General features: G+C 38.6%; 1 protein-coding gene across 2 annotated transcripts in view; it reads right to left on the reverse strand.

Moving 5' to 3' along the window:
- The window catches only part of GLCE (glucuronic acid epimerase), an 84,746-nt gene extending 67,592 nt beyond the window's left edge, over positions 1 to 17,154 (reverse strand). For both annotated transcript variants that reach the window (XM_012728804.1, XM_004687636.2), the window contains exon 1: positions 16,996 to 17,154. The gene's annotated coding sequence lies outside the window, so the exon portion shown is untranslated. The remainder of the gene's footprint in view (positions 1 to 16,995) is intronic.
- Positions 17,155 to 20,486: the final 3,332 nt, after the last annotated feature.

Raw genomic sequence — 20,486 nt, forward strand, 5'->3', positions numbered from 1 at the left:
TTATGGGTTCACCTACAGACAAGGTTCCCACTACTCCCTCCTCAGACTTGAGTTGCCCATAGCAAGCCCAGATTAACATCAGTGTTTCAGACCAGCTGGCTATAAATCGAAGGTTCCCAGGAAACCTACCTCATGTCTGATTAATCTGCAAAATGGCACAAAGACCCATAAAATCCATTTACTCACTAAGATTACTAATTTATTACAAAGGATATTAATCAACAGCCTGATGGAAGAGATGTATATAGGGGCAAGGTATGGGAAAGATACAGCTTTCATTCCCTTTTCAGGGAAGCCCAAATCTCTATGTGTCCCCAGTTCAGAAGCTCTCTGAAGCCAGTCTTCTTGAACTTTTATGGAGCCTTCTTACACATCTCCCTAAAAAGTTCCCTGCCCCACCTAATGAGCTGAGCAGAGAGGGAAAGACTTAAGAAGACTTGGAGGAGACCAAGGGGGCAGAGAGATGTGTGAAGAGGTTGTACTTGCCTTCTCAGCTTTGGATTTAACACCAGGACCTTGGGAGACATGGAAAAAGACTCATGAGACTCATGAGGTCAAGAACTGTGGAGATACTTGGAAAAGACATAGATGAAAGGCCCACATGCAGGCTTTGATTTTGCTTCTTTTGTCCTAAACTTGCCTGGCCCTTTCTGCCTCTTTTCTATGGTTCCCTCCCAGAAGGTGTCTAAGACTGGTGGAAAGATTTGGGGCCTTAACAACCCTAGTCTGGGCTGGACATTTACCCATGAGGGATAAATAGCTTCCAGCATTTTATTGAAAAACTATTATCCTTTTGTCTCTTCTCAGCCTATGCCAATATCTTATTAAAATTTTTTGATGCTAAGCATATGTTTTATCTTTATGTGACAGATAGCAAAAGCCATTTAAAATGTGCAAGTTTGGGGGCCACAGGATACCCCTCAGTACCCTGACACCCCTCAGCACACTTACACCCTTATTACATAGGCAAAACTGATTAACTTATGCCCCTTGTGATGGAAGTTTAGCGTAGAAAAACTGAGGAAGGTCAGAAACCCAAGATGGGGGTAGGGATGACTAAGGAGTCCTTAAGCTGTTTATGGAAGTTTCCAGGAACCTGAAGTAGGGTCATAAAGGGTTATCTGTTACACAGAATCAACCCAACCCTGACCTTTAAGTGGTAAAATTGCAGAAAGAAATGAATCCTCTGAAGGAACACTATAGAAGACTATCCCTTGCTCTGGCAAAATGTAGATTTTGTCCTACAACTGTCCACCTGCATCTATGTAGGCATCTCCTTTTTTAAACCTGCACCTTCAAAATGTTGCCCTCTGCTCATCTGTGTCTATGCAGGCACCTCCTAAATAAACCTGCCCCTTTAAAATGTAGCCTTTACCTGCTTGTATCTATAAAAATGTCTTTTCCCTTAATAAAATGGCCATACGCCACTGAATGGGAAATTGCTGAAATCTTATCTCAGAGGGTCCAGGAACCCCACTCACTGAACCCCAACACTTGGAAATTAATCAACCTCAGTCCTTCTCTGTTTCTCAGTGATCAGGATGAGTAAAACAAGTTTCAATCCTTTCATCACATAGTTGGTTTTCCTGGTAACTAGCTCCTTACATAGGTACTTCCCAAAAGTTACCTTCATTAACACTGCCCATCACTGGGTGATTAGTCAACTTGGTATATAGCAATACCACAGAATATTGTTCAGACAAAAAAAGGAAAAAAGGAACTACTGATACCTCCAACAACTGGGAAGGATTCCAAAGGAAATTACATGGATTGCAAAAGCCAGTTTCAAAGGTTACCAACTGTATGGTTCCATTTATATAACTTCTGGAAATGTCCCCATAAAATTCCCACCACCAATTCACCTGAGCACCACAGCATAGTCCCTTGTGCTCTTCCCTCCCATGTTTTGTTCTTTTTTCCTCCCCCTCTATAGAATGTCTGACTTATAGTTGCCTGTTAGTTTTGTTATGTTATTATTTTTTTCCTGATCCCTTATTTGGTTTCCCTGTATTACTCCTATAAGTGAACCCGTTGATATTTTTCTTTTTCTTTCTGACTTATTTTCTGAGCATAATCGCACAGGATTGTTATTTATTTTTTTGATGATGAAACAGTACTGGATCTCAATTATAACAGAGATTACACAAATATGCATGTGATAAAACTGCAAAGAATTACACACACACAATTGAGTACATGTAAAACTGGTGAAATCTAAAGCTCTGTGGATTGTACCAACATTTTCCTAGTCTTGCTTTGTCCTACCGTTATGTAAAGTGCTGTGGTGGGAGGAGTTGGATGAAGGTGCGTGAAACCTTTCTGTGCATTATTTCTATTTATTATTTGTGTTAACCAACTACATCCCTGGAAGTCCTAAATAAACATTTCTAAAACCGCATCTATTAAATGACTTCACTAATTACTTCTAATTAAATTAACTTCAGAAAAGTAATAATCAAATATAGCTTTCCCTACTAACATCTGATACTACATCAGATGTTGATATTAAATGAGATACTAAAGAGAAAGTTTTTGCTATGGAGAATTATAACCAAAGGAGACATTTGAAAAGGCTGGAGTTAGGGCCTTCCTGGTGGAGCAGGGGTTAAAGACACAGCACTATCAAGCTATCTCTAGTCACTGCAACATAAGTTCCATCCCATCCAGGGAGCTGACCCACATACAGTGCAACAGACCTCTCCTGCCCCACTGCTGCTCCCATCTGTAGTGTTATCTCAGTAGATCCACCTATTCTGCTCCCCACTCTGTCTCTGATCAATCCTCACAACTCCTGCACCTCTGGCCTACACTCCAGATCTTGTATGCATAAATAAATAAAAATAAATGATAAATAAAAAGGCTGGAGTTAGTAAAGTCCTTAGAGGATAGTTTGTGCAAACTCTACTCAATACATCTTTAATGGCAGAATGCTGACTGTTATAGTTTCATTAAAAAAAATTATGAACCAATATTTCCTTTCCTCTAGAGCCAATATTTCTATTAATTGTTTCTGACTACAGCTAGTGATGCAAAATATATGTCTGCACACTGTTCCTTCACCTGTTTCACAGAAACACAGATCTGAGTCAGCAAAAATATTTAAAATCATGCAATTACATTTTGACAGGCCTTACCACATATGCCACTAAAATCTTCTTTCTTCATTCCTGAAAATTTCAAATGTTTTGATTATTTTGTAAGTTGTCTGTTTGAAGACACTGCTTCATTCTGATTACTCTCTTCTGAATACACTGCTTGTCAGTATCTTGCTTAAAATGTGGTATATAGAACTGAGAACACTAAATTAGACATAAAGTAAAAAAAGATAATCGGCTGTGCTTGGAGAATATGCTTCAAAATAATATTATGTCAAGTGTTATTTAGCTTCTGAGCTATTATGATAAACCAATGAATCATCAACCAGATAAATACCATGACAGTTAGGAACATACCTGTTTTAAAATACAAAAACAAAAAAATTCCATTTAGTCTCCAACTCTGTATTTGTTCAGGTTAAGAAAAAAAGTCACTCCTTATAGGGTTTGTCTTATCTCTATCAAATAGATACACATCAAATATAAAATTTTTATAACAAATATTTCCTTACACTGTTCTTATAATTATGAAAAATAAGGAGGATTGGAGAGGATGCCAATTCTTGCTTTATAACCTAGTAGCACTCCCTCACAATTTTGAGAGTAACTGATATCTTAAATAGGAAACAGGGGAAGATAGCACCTTAAGACATCACAAGGAATAAATTACAGTATAATTTTATTAGCCCATTAATCATCACCTTTGGATATTTCAATCAATTACAAATTACCTACCTATGTCATTATTCAGACTATATTTCTCTATCTTGTCTACAGAGATATCATAAAAGGTTGTCAAATGCTATCTGTATAACCTTGGGGGGTCCTTTTCCTAATCTGTAAAAGAAGACTAAATGAAGCAATCTGTGTAAAGCATTTCACCCAATATTCAGCACAAAATTAAAAATCCATTAGCTATAACTACAATTTTCAATAATATTACCACCGGGGGTCTCCTGATGTGCCTACTAGTTTACTTACACTGTAAGGAAAGTGGCGAGGTTAGTGTGGCATGACTTACACTCTGTGAACCCATGCTGGATCCTAGTGATCATGACTTTTTTATAGTTATCAACAGAGTCTGTGTTCAATAAACCAAAAATCTGTTCAGAATGATATCAAGTTCATCATTTTATTATGATTCACCATATTATGCTATCTAAGCAGTTAAAACACTTTTTTACATAAAGTAGGTATTTTAAAACAAGGTTGTTGAATTTTCTTTTTAAAAAATCAGGATATATTTCTTACTTTTGAAAAATGTACCATAGTTACTCATAAAATGTTAACATTAAGGGAGACCCACTGAAAGGTACATGGGAGTATTTTATACTATCTTTACAATTCCCCTATATAATTTATACCTATCTCAAAAATGAGCATTTAAAAAATTCAAGGTGGTCTTCTCCCAACACTAATAAATTCTTTCTTAAAATGCCTTAATTATTCCCAACCACTATTAGGTACAAGTTCTTCAGCAGGCTTTACAGTATTATAATTAATCTGGAGTGGGAGAAAGGAATGCTAGTACACAGGAATTCTCATAATACTCCCACATGATTTATCTTGGGCCACACAGTATTTGGTAAATAATAATCATTCCATATTTCATTTCTGGAAATAAAAGCCTTTAAAAAAACTCTCTTAAAAATAACTATCTTCCCCCTGAAACATTAGTTTTGTAAAATATAATTAAAAACCTATGACTCTTACTGCACAAACCACCTATTTAGCAATAGCATTCAAGTCACTTTGTATAAGACAAACCTACTAAATTATCAGCATAAAATCTTTTTAGAATATTTACTTAAAACATGTTGATGTCATGGCTAACCAGTTTTGAATTACATAAATGCAAACTGAGGAAAATTATAAACTTATTTGTAATTATTCAGACTCAAACTTTCATCAGTAAGCAAAAAGTCATGAAAATTTTACTAACTACAACTGTCAGACAAAACAAGTCCTAGAATATCTAAAATAAAGTATCTTTTTCCTAAATGTTCTCCTAAACACTTCCAAATAGCTTCTATACTTCAAAGAGTTTCTCTCAGGTATCTGATGCCTAATTTTTTTAAAACTTGGCTTCCCTTTCTGGAACAGTACTAAAGAATCAGTACTATAAACAGAACTGCGATTGTCAAAGAATTGATCCAATAATAAAAAGAGCTAAGGCCACTTGTCTTATAGAAAATTACCACCAAACACTGCCAGATCCTGCTTTTCTTCCTTCTGGGCCAGTAGCCAGATACTAATCATTTTTAGACCCTTTCTAATTTTTAGTACACAATTTGATACAAATACCGTATCTGACCTGGACAGTATTATAATGAATAACTCCATAATTCACCTAATGTTTTGACATACACACACACACACACACACACAATCTACAATAGCTCTAAATGTATACATAAGAAAGTGGTAATAGCAAGCACCTCTGTGACAACTCTGTGTTCTGTGGGGTTTTTGGGTAGTATTTAAATAACTAATCTAGTAAAAAGAAAAAGAATAAAATATTAATTCTAGTTAAAACATCTTTTCATTTATAAGAGTATACATTAAGACATTCTTTTAAAAATACTTTGTAGTTGTTTCAGAAATAATTCACAATACTTCACTTAAAATGAAAGAAGTAAAATTAAGACCATTTTTGCTTATAATAGGAATTTTTTTTAAAGATTTTATTTATTTATGCATACAGAAATGGGACTGAGAACAGAGGTGTAGGGGCAGTAAGAGGCTTCACCAGAGACACAGTTGGGGGCAGAACAAGCAGATTCATGAAGTGCACTGCTGAGGGGAGTGGCGGGTGGGTCAGAAGAGGTCTGCTGCACCATGTGGGTCACCTCTGGGGCAAGGACCAAACTCGCGCTGAAGCGGCCAGAGCATGGCTTAACTTCACAGTGCAGCGCCAACCTAATGGGCCACCAGGGAAATGTTTTTAAAACTATTTTATGTTAGCATATAAACTGCCACAGTAATTCTAGAAAGCAATGTCATAATGTCTATTTTTTTATATTCTTAAATTTTGAACATTTGACTTATACAGAAAGATTTTCATCAATGCAACGGAAGAAAAAACAATACTAATTGGGCATGGTTACTATACATCCATTTAGTAGAATAGTACTGTGATATGAACAGTATTAAAATTCAAGTAATATGAACAAAGCACTCATGATATAATGTTTATAGGGGATAAACAGTATACAAATGAGTAAATATCAGTATATTCACAGAAAGAAGAAATACCTACTGTGCTAGAAATAGTTAAATTTGTATGAGGCATTAGATTGTTGTCTTTTGTATTTCTCCAAGCTTTTAAAATGAACTTATAAAAATCAGAATACAAATATATATGTATTCACATTCTTATGTATTCACATTCTTAACAGATATAGGTACATATATAGCATACACTAGTGTATTCTAAAATTTTATTTATAATGTTACAAAACTGAGGCTGTATTTAAACAGTTAAAATAATTAAAACCTTCTAATTACATTATTTACAAAAGCCAGTAACAATATTTTGGCCCAGTAATTTGCAAATGCGATCCAGGAACCAACAACATCTCAATCACCTGTGAATGCATTCGAACTCCAAATTTAGGATTCCTACTCCTATATCCCTACACACATTATTTATAATTTGGCAACCTCCTGAACTGCCTGCACATTCCCAAATCTGCTCCCATCTCTGCAAAAGCAGTTCCCTACCTAGAGTGCTATTTTACCTCATTCCCTACAGGGGCTCTCATTCACTTCATTTCCCTATTCATCTTTTAAGTCCTAACTTACAGATCATTTCAGAAAGGAAAGTGAAAACATTTCCAGTAGAAAAATATTTCTCAAGATTTCTTCTATTATTGTAGGGCTTCTCATTTGCATTCTTCACCAACTAAAGTAATTTCTAAAGAAAGTCTGTGCTTCACAAATTCCAAAACATAAGTTATTAACACATGACAAAAATAAAAATTAGATTCATAGCTTTTCTGCCCATGCTATGAATGCATTGATATAATTGATTCAAACTGTAGAGAATAGCAGAAAAACATAATGTAAGTAGAAACACACTGTCAAAAAGAAATGATTTTTGTTGTTGCAAAAAAAAATATGAAAAAAAAAAAGCCAACCAGTTCTGAAACTCACATCTTGAAATAAATTAATTTGAGCTTTCTTTTTTCTGCATATATTTTCCCTATCTTCTGGAGGTGGGAGAGCAAGTAATAAAGGATGTGTTGGTTTTTTTTTTTTTAAAGGCAACCGTAAGAAAAAAGAATTCTGTAGGTCTTGTATAAGTTAAGTGCCACATGATTTATATCAGATATAAGGAGAAAAAATTGTACACTACAACCTATACTCCAATATTTTTAATAAATTTCAGTTAATTAAAAATTACATAATTAGTAATTCATCTTCCTTCACTTAGTGCTCATCTAACATGCTAGGAAACATGTATATTCAAGAAATTATATGTGTTTATCTATACATTTATGGACATGAGGATAAATCCCAGTTATTTAGTCAGGAAATGAATCTTTCTGCCCACCAAGACATGTTCAAAATTGTTGACAGCAACTTTGTTCTGAAAAGCTAAAAACAGGAATACACCCAAATGTCCATCAACAGAATAGATACTGTCATATACTGCTTAACAAAGTTTCTATGAGTAACAAATTGCGTATGTATTTTGGTTATCCCATTAGAATATAACATACAGCCCCAGTGTATAGAAGGCTATATACCATTTGGATTTGTGTGGTTATACTCTAGTGACATTCACAGTGAAATCACCTAATGACACATTTCCCAGAATACTCTTTTCAAAATTTACCTAGGTCATTAAGTGATGCTTGACTATACTCATACAATACTACACAGTAACAAAAAAGAATGAACTACTGCTAACTTTAAAATTATGGATGAATCTCATAAATACAATGTTAAAAGAAATTAAGCATAAGAAGATTATTTGATTTCATTGACGTTAAATTCAGAATTAAGCAATTCTTGTGGTGGGGGTCAGAATAGTGGTAACCTTTAGGAAGAACTCATTAGGAAAGATTGAGGAAAGCACCTATGGACTTAGAAATGTTCTGTATCTTGATCTGGTTGGTGATTTACATGTCTGCATGTGCTGAAATTCATTGAACTGTTTATAATCTGTGTACCTTTACTATATATAACTTTTAATAATGGAAAAGTTCCTCTCCCTCTATGCCAGCCAGGATGGAAGTAAGGACAGAAAGCCAACAATGATAGTCTAATTTCTGCTTTTTATTTAATAAAATTCACATCCATTTATGATGATGGTCCTCAAAATTCATGGGAAGGAAGGAACATAACTTAATGTAATAAAAATCATATATGACAAACCCACAGCTAATATTATCCTTAGGGGTGAGAAACTGAAAGCCTTCCATTTAAGATCTGGAACAAGACAAGGATACCCACTCTCACCACTGTCTTTCAATGTAATACTGGAAGTCCTTATCTAGAAAAATTAGGCAAGAGGAAGGTATATAAGAAATCCAAATAGGGAAAGAAGAAATAAAACTATCACAATTTGCAGATGATATAATAATATAGAGAGAAACCCTAAAAACTCCATAGAAAAACTAATCAAAACAAGACACCACTTCAGTAAAGTAACAGGTTACAAAATCAACACACAAAAGTCAGTAGCCTTCTTATATGCAATCTGTCTTAAGAATAAATCAAGAAAACCATCCCATTATAATTGTACCAAAAAATTAAATATCCTGAAATAAACCTAACAAAGGAGGTGAGAGACCTACACAGGGAAAATGATATTAACACTGTTAAAAGAAATAGAAGAAGACACAAAGAAATGGAAAGACAGTCCCTGTTCATATATCGGGAAAATTAACATTATCAAAATGGCCATCCTACCAAAGGCAAGTTACAGATTCATGCAAGTCCAATAAAAATCTCAATAGCAATCTTCAAAGAAATAGAACAAATATTGCTGGAATTTATATAGAATCATGAAATAAACCTCAAATAGCCAAAGCTCTCATGACTAAAAAGTCGAAGAATGGAGATATTACACTCCCAGACTTCAAGCTATACTACAAAACCATAATAATTAAGACAACATGGTAATAGAACAAAAACAGGCATACATACCAATGGAATTGAACTGAAAACCGAGAAATAAAGCCACACATATATAGTAAACCTATGACAAAGTAGCAAAAAATATGCACTGAAACAGGGATAATCAATAAATGGTGCCAGGAAAATTGGACTGCTGTACTTAAAAGCATGAAACTGAACTACATAATACTATACCACACCAACTCAAAATGGATAGAAGACTTAAATGTAAGACCTGAAATCATAAAAATATATAGAAAAAAACATAGGTGAAGACTCCAAGACATCTCAGAAATATCTCCAAGGACTCAGCCACAGGAGCAAGGAAAATGAAGGAAAAGTAAAACAGCGAGGACTACATTAAACTAAAACATTTCTGTACATCAAAGAGACAATAACCAAAATAAAGAGGCTGTACAGATTGGAAGAAAATATTTGCACTTCACACAACTGATGTAAAAGATCTATAAAGGGCTTACACAATTAAACAAAACAACCCCAAAAATGGACAAAAGAGCTAAAATGACATTTTTCAGAGAGGAAATGCAAACTGTTAATAGGCATATGAAAAAATACTCAACATCACTTAAAATCAGGGAAACACAAACAAATATTGTGAGGATGTAGAAAAAAGGAAACCTCTTACAGTGCTCATGGGAATGCAAAATGGTCCAACCACTATGGAAAGCTATGTAGGGGACTCTTACATTACTGAAAATGGATCTACTATATAAACCAGCAATTCCACTTGTAGGAATTTACCCAAAGGACACCAACACATTAACTTGAAAGGAAACTTGCACTCCTGTTTATGTCAGCAAACTATTACCATAGTTAAGATCTAGAAGTAGCCTAAATGCCCCCAAACATATGACTGGGTAAAGATGTGATATGTATATACAATGAATACTACTCAGCAACCAAAAAAGATATAAACTCATGCCATTTGTAGCAACATCGATGGAGATGGAAGAGATTAAGTTCAGTGAAAGATTTCAAAAGGGAAAAGAAAAATAACAGAAGGTTTCACTTATCAGAGGAATATAGAGAAACCAAACAAAATGTCAAAGAAAAAAGAAAGATACTTGCAGGAAAAATCTAGACCTGAAACATACAACGGGGAGGAGGAGGGAGAAAGGTCAAAATGGGAGCAAAGAGTACAAGGGACCATGGTAATAGTTCACAGGTGATATGGTAGTGGGAGATTTATGGAAATTATACCTGAGGGGAGAAATAAAATACTGTACAAAAAATTGAACAGAAATGTAAGAAAATGAAAAGTTTAAAGATAGTACCCCCCCCACACACACACACACAAAAATCCTGCTTTAAAGTTCTATTATCTTGCACTCACACCTAAGATCTTGAGGGAAAAAAAAAAAAAAAGGTATAAATGTTCCCTGACCTTAAACTGCTACAAAGCTATAGTGATCAAAAACAAAAATCAGATACATACATGAATGGAACAAAATTGAGAGCCCAGAAAGAAACCACAAAGAAGCCAAGAACATACAGAGGAGAAAGGAAAATCTCTTCAACAAATGGTGTTGGGAAAACTGGGCAGCCACATGCAAAAGAATGAAACTAGACCAACTGATACACAAAAATCAATTCAAAATTCACTAAAGATTTAAAGTTCCACTAGCTTATTTGTTCATGCAACAATAATTTGGGCACCAACTTTGAAACAGGTACTGCTCTGTGCTAGGTACATAATGTTGAATAAAATGGGTAAAAATGCTTGCCCTCATGGATCTCATTACAGTGTATAGAAAGCCAATAAAAATACAGAGTATGTTGGATAGGGAAAAAGAATAGGAAAAGTATGTGTGAAAAGGGATGCTGTTATTTAAATAAGTGGTCCTGTAAAGGTCTCATGGAAGCGGGGATGTTTTAATTAAGACCTGAAGGAAGGTAGGAAGTGAGACAGCTCGAGAACTGGAAGAACATGTACCAGGTCTTCTGAAAGAGCAAGGAGATCACATTATGGCTCAAGGAAAATGAGCAAAGTTTTTTTTTGTTTGTTTGTTTTTTTAAGTGTGTGGTTCTTTTCACCAGTCTTTTTCTCCTTTACACCACTCTAAGTTTTCATCTTAAAATTACCTTAAGTACTGGGCCCTCCCTGGTGGCACAGTGGGTTGAAGCACAGCACTAAGAAGCTAAAGCCACTGCAGCATGAGTTTGATCCCCACCCTGGAGGTGACCACATGGCCCAGCAGACCTCTCCTGACCTGCCCGCTGCTCCCTTCAGCAGTGTACTTCGTCAATCTGCCTGTTGTGCTCCCCACTCTGTCTCTGGTGAGCCCCTCACCAGCCCCTGCACCTCTGGCCTGCACCCAAGTTCTGTATGCATAAATAAATAAATCTTTTATAAAAAATTACCTGAAGTACTATGGTGATGGCACACAGGTGCTTTGGTGATGGGAAGCCCACGAGGATTACAACTTAGATGGAAAAAGACACAAAATGATGTAAAAATGAACTATTATATTAGTTTTTAAAAAAATTACCTTAAGTAAACCTTTTTCTATGTAGGAACCTTTGTTACAACTAACCCAGTCACACTTATAAAATTTCTGAGTTCTTAGCGCTTTATCACTTACAGAGTCTTCATGCGCTAACTTGCATGAAATATACACTGCCCCCAATCTAAAGTAAATCAAGCCTCCTCAGGAGAGTGTCTAGACTTTATTCTTTCTTGTATCCTTACTAGTTGGTCCATGGTTGGCACCAAAATGGTTACTGGTAAGGCTGATACTGGTAACAACTTCATCAAGCATAAGATTAGTAAACTATAGATAGAATTTTTTGAAAGGAAAAAGAAAAGAAAGCAAGACAAGGGAACTATGTGAATAAAAGCACTGAGGCGTCTCCATGTGTCATGATCCAAAGTCAGGATTTACTCTGAGCCCTGTCCTTAAGACTCTGAGATCCTCAACATAACTTTTATATAAGCCTTTCTGGGCTTTTTTTCTTGGGGGGAAAATCAGGTACTTGGCATTTCTTTCAAATAATAGTTTTAGACACCACTGTTCATACTAGCTTAAAGAAAACCTCAATCAACTAGCTGTGTTATCTTGAGCAAGTCATGCAACTACTCTTGTTTATTATTATTACCTCCTATGCTAAATGGGAGGGCTGAATCACAAAGTCGCTAAGTCCACTTAACATCAAGTCCTCTATCTCTTTTGAAAAAACTGAATAGAGAAAGCTCACAAGTTATGTCTTCAATATGTGAAATAAAAAAATATCTACCAATAATTTTAAACACACTGAATAAACAGTTGCTTGCAGAAAGAATAATTTGAAAAAGCAGAGAATCAGAGTAAGGCAGACACTGATCTAGTCTTAGCCTATTTCTTAGGAGATAATGACCTTCAGCAAGTTACTAAATCTTCAGGATTTGTTTTGAAAATTAAAGGTAATGTATGCAAAGCACTTACTAAGCCAATGTAAACCACCCCTCACACACACACTGGAAGCAATCATTTCCAATATAGAAAGAAGCCAAGATAAGTATCTACCAAATCACTGATTTCCAAGATCTGAAATATCCTAACTAGTTCATAACTTTCCCAGCAATTTTAGAAATAGGAAGCAGTGTTGGCCTCAAAATTCTGCAAGTTTAACAGAGTAACCCTTAACAACTATGGTGCAAGGGGTCTCTTTTAAATACAAAGATAAGAACTATAGCTCCATTAATTAATAATTCAGAAAGCCAAAATGTTTATAATATAGCACAATACTGAAATTTGGGCTTAACTCATCTCAGATATGATGAAAACATTAATTTGGGCATTGAGAATTCAAATATATAATCGGATAGTGCTTAAGTTGTATCTTGAACAAATCAGTAACACTTCTGAAAGAAGTAAAGAGTCGTTCTTAACAGCAGGGAGAATACAGAAGATGCTTGAAGTCAGTAAACAGTATGGCTCTTTCAATGCACTAAATGTATTGGTAGAGCTGAAGCCTGAAATACAGGTGGGAAAATGGCAATGACCCAAAAGATAGGGCCCTATAACAATAAAGAATAAGAAATAAATAGTGGAGGTAGAATGAAGTATGGGCTTTAAGAAAGAAGCACTGAACAGATTTCCATTTTAGAAAAACTACCCTGGCAGTAGTGTAAAGTATGGATTAAAGGGGGTTAGCCACTAGAGACCCCATTCTACACTCAGTTAAATAAGGAAAATAACTTACCATATAGGTACTCTATTACAGTAGCAAGGACCAGAAATAAAAATAATGTTTTAGCCGATAAAGCTAAATTATCAAAAGGAAATCATTTACTTTCATGAATGTATATTCTGGAATTAAATATTTCATACATATTTATCTCTTACAAAGGAAAAGGCTTTATCTAAAATTAGCTGTGAAAATTACATGGAACTAGCTATATGTTTAGAACTAGCTAACCTTATGGCATCTATCCCTTCCTGCAGATATAAATACTGCAGATCTCCAAACTAAAAACCAATGCAATATAGTGCTTGATATTAGACTGTTTATTATTAACAGGGACTTCTCTTGCTTTAAGTTCATATATATGGAAGCTAAGGCTCTAGGAGGCTAAGCAGTTACCCAAGTTCACAGTTACAAGCATAGTGAAGACTTAAGATTCATATTTCATGATTTCCTAGAAATTGGTTAGTATGTCATATTTATGAGTCTAGAATTTGAATGATAACCCCCAAGACACTCTGGCATAGTCATTTTCAGCAGTGTAGTAATGAACTTAGAAACTATGTTTGTTTCATAACAAATATCTACTAGATGTACATACTAGATGTGCATATCTACTAGATGTGCAAATGTTTGACAAAAAGGAACTTCTACCTTAAGTGCCATAATAAGCTCTTCCCTGCCACTATATTCTTCTCTAGGGAATCTAAAATATTCTTCTCTAGGAAATCTAAAAAGTTCTTTTCTCATGTTCAGGAAACAATTAAATTTGAGAAAAGAAATGCTTAAGATCCATCTAAATATATTAACTATCCATCCACTAAACATACAATGCCTTAAATACATGTTAACATTTTACTTAGATCTCAGTCTCTTTCTTATTTTGTTGTGGTCCCCACCCATATAATTTTTTGATACTTGAAATACATTTTTCCCCTCACTAGTGCACACAGTGGAAGTAACAGTAATAATACAAGTCTTATACATACTGTACATTTCACAAATCTGCATAATGACCAAAACGTTTTTAGCGTTCTCTAAACTCACATCAGTAATGTCTGCTCACTGAAATAGAATCAAATAATACAAAAGCATAAAATTAACAGCTCTCTTCCTTTGCTTCTGCAACCCTCAAAACAGTTTTATGTATATCATCAAACACTTTTTATGCCTATTTAAGAAAAGGTGCCATGCCTCAGTCACAGATTTATATATTTAACTCCCAAACTCTGATGTTCATTTAATTTTTTTAAATGATTCAAAAGACAGATTATCTTGCTTAATTTCTATCACCACTGACACCAATTACTCCATCATATGGGGTGTAAAAAAGTGAGCTGAACCCCAAGTACCCAGTATATTTCTTCTTATCAGCGTCTCAATTATTTTAAGCACTTATTTTATCTATTTGTTGCCTTTCTCACTTTATGTAGGTTACAGGAGAGTTGAAATCATTTACTGTGACATCCAGCAGATAATCAAATACTTGCTGACTGATTGGCCTACTTAGACATTAAGAACACTGAGTTTTTCAATTACCAAAATATGCTTAATTTATCATTAGTCTTTCAAAAATAATGGGAAAAGGTCCACTTAATGTTTCCTGATAGTAGGTTCAACAAATATATCTGCTCAAATGACTACTCTTACTGGTTGGAATCAATACCAAAACAAAAAACAAAGCAAAATGCCTAAGCTCTGTAAACACGTTTATGTAGCCATCCCGTTGTTTTTTTTTTTTTTCAATGAGTGCAAACATCAAAGATTAACTTCATAATATCAAAAGAAATGTCACTTTTAAAAGTCTGTCACTAAGAAAAAGACTTAGGTAGGCACAACTGTTTGCTCAACTTGTCAGTTTAGCCAGAATTACAGAATTTTATTAGAGTATGGGCTCCACTGACTGTTTGTCACATCAGATGTCTTTTAAAGGCCTCTGTAATAAAGTAACTACTTAATCAAAAGAGTTAAGTGCAAACTTCCTGACCCAAACATTTTTGTACTCACACACATATATCATTCTGTGTGATACCGCTTAGTCCTGAACTAGTTACCAAGAACTCTACTGAAGAAACAAGACTAACTAGTGGTGGGAAGCCCATGGGGATTATAATTGATGTGAGAAAATGCACAAAATGTAGAATGATGTAAAACATATGCATATATATATGTATAATTAAAAAAAGAATCAAGACTAATGGTTCCTTTCATAATAAAAGTGCTAAGCAGGATTGTCTACAAGAGCTCTGTGAGCCATCCTTACAGGTCTCACATGAGGTTTTCCTAGAGCTCTGGCTTTAAGACTTCAAATTCCAATACATTGTCTGGAAGCTGAACTTCAAGTTAGCCCTCTCCACAAGTGCTTTTCAAAGGATGGAGAGAAGCCAGAACACACTTCCTAGCACTACCTACCTAACTTCAGGATAGAGCTAATAATGCAGGATCCGCATGGCAGACCACCGAGGAAGGGAAGCCAAAACCACACAGCTTTCCCCAGCTTTAGCAGCGTCCACAATCAACCTGAGGGCACACTCACCTTCCAGTCGACAGTGACCACATAAGCTGCTGCCACTGCCTTACTCCCTGAGCAGCCAGACCAGCACGCCCCCCACGGGGATACCCGTGCAGGGAAAAGAAAATTGCAGAACAAGCTCGTGGTTTCTCCAACTAGGCAACTAACACGGATCAATTCTCCCACTAAGCTGTGAGTAAATGTCGGCTAGAGAGTAAGAGACCTGCTCCAGGATGCTGATCAGCCACCTACTGTCTACTGGGTCAGGAGGCAACCAAAGCCCCATCGCGCCCGGAGCGGACCGGGTGTCTCCACTCAAAATCATCAGGGGACCTGCTAACTCATCCGGTCGCCCCGAAAAGCTTGGCAACCTTGCCAAGTTACCGCCCCCCTCTGGGCAAAGCAGAAATCCCAGTAAAGACGCTGGTTCCACTGTACGCCCACCCCCAGCAGCCACCCAGGCGGACCCTGATACGGAAACTGGACGCAGAGACATCGCACTCTGGTCCCGAGACCCCATTAACCACCCTTCTCCCCAGAAACCCAGACACACTGCGACTTCATCCCAGGTAGGAGAAACAGACGCCCATTCCCGCTCAAAGGACCGTCAAGAGCCCAATGATCTGCCCCTTCCGAGACCTAGGACCCTGCTCAAACTACATCCCCTAGCCCCAAAGAGCCTAGGACCCCGATAAAAGAACCCCCTGTCCTGGAACCCCGCTCACCACCTCAAGGAACCACAGGTCCCCGATAAATCTCCCTCCACCCCTAATACCTGGGACCCTTTATGCCATCAACCACCTCCACCACAGGTCGGAAGACCCCAGGGTCGCCCAATAAATCGCCCCTTTTCCCGAGAAGCCTTGGCACCCGCTACACCGCCCTTGGGCGACCGTAGCCGGATGCCGCTGCACCGCCTCCTCGCCCCCCGCACTCAAACCCAGCCAAGCCCGCGCCCACCAGGCAACATCGCGCAGCCCCCGGAGCCGCCCCCGTCCGGAGCCCGCCTGTCCGGGCAGCTCCGAGTCCCCGCTCCCCGTCTGCTCCTCCGCAGAGACGCGCTCCGTGCTTCCTTACCTGGTCAGCGTCGGAGGGCAAGCGGACCGGAGAGAACTGAGGAAGAGAAGCCGGCAGCACGGAAGGGGCGGCCCAGGCCTGCGGCTGCCGCAGTTCCAACCTCTCCGCGAGGAAGCGCTTGTGTGAGAAGAGCCCTCCCGCTCCGCGCGCAGCCAGGAGACCGAGCCCCAGCCGTGGCCGCCGCTCTTCCCGCGAGATCCGCGCCACGGCGAGGGGCGGAGCTACGGCGGGGCGGGGCAGCAGTGGCAGCCCGAGTGACAGTCCTGAGAGCCTATCGATGGCTGCGCAAGAGGTGGGACTCGGATCACATTGCAACCAATTGCAAGAAAGGAAAGGTAATTGGCCCCGCCCACAGCTTCTCCAGCCCTGACCGCGGCTCATCAATATACTGGAGGCAAAGGTAGCAGTGACCTTAGGTAATTAGAGGCAGTGAACATTCTCGCGCGCAGATAGTTTGTCCTACTTAGACACACGCGTTTCAGGAAAAAAGCCAGTCCCTCAACGGTAGAGGCTGAGGCGCTGTTACCCTTGGTTACAGCGAGGCCTGAAGTGCTCAAAATGTTCGCATATTCGAGTTGCAGGGGTACCCTCATGGGGTTACGGGTCTCCTTTCCCCCATCTAGGCCACTTAGTGCACTCCATCTCAACCGGGGCGCCAGTGTTGAGATGCCGCTGTTTTCTAACCCTCAACTTCAGAAGTCTGATCTGACAGAGGACCCTCTTCTGTTTGCCTATTTGCCTTCTTCTGTTTGGCGTTTTATTTCTACTTATAGCTTCCCAGAAGTACATCTCACTTGAGTCTCCCACATAACAAATTCCCAAATCACATGAAAAGTCATATCTCTGCAGAAGCCATGGTTGGGTATACATAAGGCACTAATAAAGGTGAAAAGAGTTAACAAGAATATAATTATGTGAAATCTGGGCCCGCCCCAGAAAATTCGTACTTTCCCAGCTTCTTGGGTACCTGTCACTTCTATAACAGCCAATTTCTTCATCTTTAAGTCCAGTCTCTTCATCACTACCTCTGCAGCCTCCTCCATTCATTGGCCCCTCCATCATCCTCAGTAAGAAGCCCCTTTCTCCTCATTAAAGTTAATATGCACCAGTTCATAGGTTGACAGCCAGGCCCAGATTTTGTTTAATCAATGCTCCTTTCTCCACTCTAGCTCTCTTCTCTCACAAACATACACCACCTTCCCTCCCCTTTGAACAGAACAGCCTAACCTACTCCTACCACTTATCAAGCTCCTCTTCCCCCTTGCTTCTCAGAAGCATACTTCTACATATGCTGTCTCCACTTTCTCATCTCTCATTTTCCCCACGACAAAGTTGCTTTCCTGATACAATCTGTTCCTAAATGGTCATCAAAGACCTCTCTCTCTTTTTTTTTTAAAGATTTATTTATTTGTGCTTACAGAACTGGGGTACAGGCCAGAGATGTAGGGGCGGAGAGAGGATTCACCAGAGATGGAGTGGGGAGCAGAACAGGCTGACTGATGAAGTACACTGCTGAGGGGAGCAGCGGGCGGGTCAGGAGAGGTCTGCCGCACCATGTGGGTCACCTCCTGGGCAGGCGGGGATCGAACTCATATGGAAGTGGCTTTAGCTTCTTAGTGCTGTGCTTTAACCTGCTGCACCACCAGGGAGGGCCCAAAGACCTCTTTTCTAAAGGAGGAGGGCCTCTGGGGGCATCTTCCACAATGACTTCTTTGTGGCCTTCTGGCAATGCTGGCATCTGCTTCTTGGGTACCCGTCTGGCAGCATTTGCCTAAATCTTTTCTGTTCTTTTCTGGTTCCCTTTCCTGGTTTGAAAACTGCTGCATATTTATGTCTCCTTATCTTATTGTTACACCTTGTATGTAATAAGGAAAATGGCCACACACACACTGGTACATGTTGAGTACCAATAAGTGGTCCCCACAAAAGCTATGGGAAGAGTCTAGAGGGAGGGAGATATGGTCATGACTGAGTGTTAAAGTAGTAGGTTGGCCGGTCCAAAATCAGAGCAGAAACAGACCTTTCAGAGGAAAATTATGTGAACCTGACCACTGAGGAAAGCCAGGCCAAGCCTAGCTGTAGAACATTTTCTACCCTGGTAGAAAAGCACTGGAAATTAAGATTAGAGAGGAACCAAATAGTAAAGTGCTTCAAAAACCAGACCAAGCTGACTCAACGTGATTGTGTATTAAGTCCAGAGGCAAAATCAACCTCAACGTGTATAAAACGCACAAAGGCTATATGTGGAGGCTGAAAAGGCAAATGTTTAAATATAAAAAATACAAAACAAAGCAACAAACTGCAAAAATTTTAAAATACAGTCTTTTTACCTTGACGAATAGAGATTCATAACAACTTGGAAGACAAGGCTTGAATTTTTAATTCCAGAACTCAGAGTTCCCTGCTGGGACAAGGCAAGTCAGGGAGTGCTGGTCCCCCACACAGAGCAGCCTCCAAGCCTGGCTTTCCACTGCCAGTTCAGCTCCTCTCAATGGGCTCTCCAGCACACATGTCCAAACTCCATTCCTACTTTACCATCTACAAAACTGTCATTTCTCAGCTACGCCACAGGTCTATGGGTGCATGTCTCAGGATATAAGAGAAAAGCCCCCACATACTTAGAAGTGATCCCAGAGCCCTCAGAATTCTTGGCAGAGAGTTCTGGCTTCTGCTGTGAGGTCTAAGGGATAAACTCAACTCTGAATGGCCACATTCCTTAGGCTAATGGACTCTTGCTCCTATAGACAAGTGAAGCTAGAGGAGGGCGCACCCCTTTAAAGGCAGACCCCTCCCACCTAGGTCTAAAGGTAGGAAGCAGAGCCACTGACTTTCTACAGCAGGGAAGTGACATATGCTGTCAGTTTACATCTTGAAGTACAAATGTGTGTTTTTTCTATGTCACCCCTTTACTCTTGCTCGGCTGTCTTAATGGCAGAATGTACCAGAAAGAAAATATTCCCAACTCTATCCTTATCTGGCATGTTCTCTCCAATAACCAGTTTCATGGTTGGTACCATTCTTTGATTTCCTTATAATTAGCATATCAGAAGCCCAGGTGTTCCTGTATGTAAGAAAATAGAAAAGTAATGAAGTGCTCTCAGTATGGACTAAAGCTTGGAACACTTACATTTGACTTCTAAATTAAGATGCTTTGGAAGTAGAAGCTCTTGCAGAGGCCCTGTGTGAAGGGCACACGGGAAGGATGGGTACTGAAAAGGCAGTAAAGCACCACAGACGGGGCACCTCCCTCACCATCTGTCCTTATGGCTTGATACTTCACTCTGTAGCCTGTTCTTGTAACCTCTCCATCTGGCACCAAGTGCTCCCTTCCTCATGGTGTGGGCTAAGAGCCACCCGGAAGCCCAAAACATCATGGTTTCTGCTTTCTAGATCCAAGCTGAGAATCCTGCCTGTGGATCCTGTACATCTCCCAGTGGTGCTGCAGATCTTCTCAGCGGGTGGCTCTGGCACTTCCTTGATCCTAGGGCTAG

Source organism: Condylura cristata, unplaced genomic scaffold (genome assembly GCF_000260355.1).
Source record: "Condylura cristata isolate star-nosed mole 26May11 unplaced genomic scaffold, ConCri1.0 scaffold00023, whole genome shotgun sequence".
In the NCBI taxonomy this organism is placed as follows: domain Eukaryota; kingdom Metazoa; phylum Chordata; class Mammalia; order Eulipotyphla; family Talpidae; genus Condylura; species Condylura cristata.